The sequence below is a fragment of the Dendroctonus ponderosae genome, unplaced genomic scaffold (assembly GCF_020466585.1).
Source record: "Dendroctonus ponderosae isolate FM_Combo_2020 unplaced genomic scaffold, Dpon_F_20191213v2 Dpon_F_20191213_1605, whole genome shotgun sequence".
In the NCBI taxonomy this organism is placed as follows: Eukaryota; Metazoa; Arthropoda; class Insecta; order Coleoptera; family Curculionidae; genus Dendroctonus; species Dendroctonus ponderosae.
Window position 1 is genome coordinate 1 of NW_026017753.1, and position 1,559 is coordinate 1,559.

General features: G+C 37.3%; 1 long non-coding RNA gene across 1 annotated transcript; it reads left to right on the forward strand.

The window, feature by feature from the left end:
- The first annotated feature begins 414 nt into the window (after positions 1-414).
- LOC109534867 lies at positions 415-1,254 on the forward strand. The gene is made up of 2 exons (XR_002171671.2): positions 415-790; positions 847-1,254. It is a non-coding gene; the product is annotated as an uncharacterized LOC109534867 (long non-coding RNA).
- The last annotated feature ends 305 nt before the right edge of the window (positions 1,255-1,559 follow it).

A 1,559-nucleotide genomic window follows, 5' to 3' on the forward strand; every position in this document is an offset into this window, starting at 1 on the left:
GGTTTTGTCCAAAACTCGAAGCTTTAGGTTTCAGAAAAAAAATTATTTTATAATTTTCATAGAAAATACCTAAAGACTGTCAGTATTTTAAGTAAAAATAATACTTTTTTTTCGGTATACAACTGTTTCAAACGCCGCATTTTTGCAATAAATAACTTTTTTGTTGTTATTTCGGTTTACTCTGCTCTTGCAGGTTTATCTTTACGTTGGCTGAATTTCTCACCTCCCGCCGAAGAAGAAGAATTTAGGTTGTTTTGAGCTTCCAAGAAGCAATAAGTAGAGGAGATTATCATTTTTTCGAGCACAAATTGACTTTTTATACGTCTAATCTAACCAAAATTACCCCAAACTATCCCAAATCAACTCAACTTAACCCTGTTTGGGTTATGTCGATTTTATTTGTTTACTGGCGAATAGCGCGGACGTTTGGCAGTTGACGCTCAAGACTTTTTTGAAAAATGTGCAATATTTGGCAGTTTCGGGCGAAAAGTTAGTGATTTTCCCAGCAATAAACCTGCCCTGCATCGTTTGGTGGTGTTTTTCCGATCCACCAGTGGATTTTAAGCGAAAAACGCGGTTTTTCCAAACGGGAAAATTTTGACGTTTACTGTCAAACTGGAACATGGAGACTCAATACTAATAGTGCGCAAATTGTTGACATTTAAGTGCATCGATTGAGGCTTTTTTGGAGCGTTGTGAGGCCAAACTAATGGACTGAACTTCATTGGAAGATCCAGATTATTGGTGAGTGCATTTTTTCAAAAATTTCACTTGAAAATATGGCAAAATGGTTGTGCTGTGGCCTCCCACAAACGAGCAAGAAATATAAAGTATTTTGCATTTTAGGGCAGAAAATTCGAAATGTTCGCAGCAATAAAGCAGTCTTCTAGCGGTTACGGAAATTCGCCCCATCCTACAGTATAATTTTTGCCAAAAAACACGAGTTTTCAAACGGGTAAATTCTGACGTTCCCTGTCACTCAACTCAATGCAAACAGTGTTGACAGTCAAGTGCATCAGCGAAGTTTTGAGGCTTTTTGGAGTGTTTCAACACTCATGGAGCTGTTTAAAAAATTCTAGCTCAGTAAACCTGGAAAACTAAGAGTATTTCTGATGAATTTTTCTATGTTTCGCTGGTTGTAAATTTGAGGTAGAGTTAGCAAAGAGCAATTTAGAGCCATGGAGCTTGCAGACATCTAATTCACGTAATCAAAGCTATAGTTAGTGAATAAATTCACGTAGCGATAAAACCGTAGCAGTGTTGCGTGCTTTATCTCATTTACTTTACTGTGTACAAACTGACCTTTTGTCCATTTATTACGCTGTAACGTATTTTATTCGGAACGATACCATCTAATCTCTTTAACTTCATAAAATGGAATTGTGACGAGTAAATACAGTCGGGGTCCAAAGTCAGCGCCGAAACGCGAGACACTTTCCAGAGCCCGTTTTAACATAATTATATCATTGCCATTGACATCGGGCTCCAAATTGATTATAATAACGTTAATGGATAAGTTTATGTTTCGGCGTTGATTCCATAGTCCAAATGATGCTGGA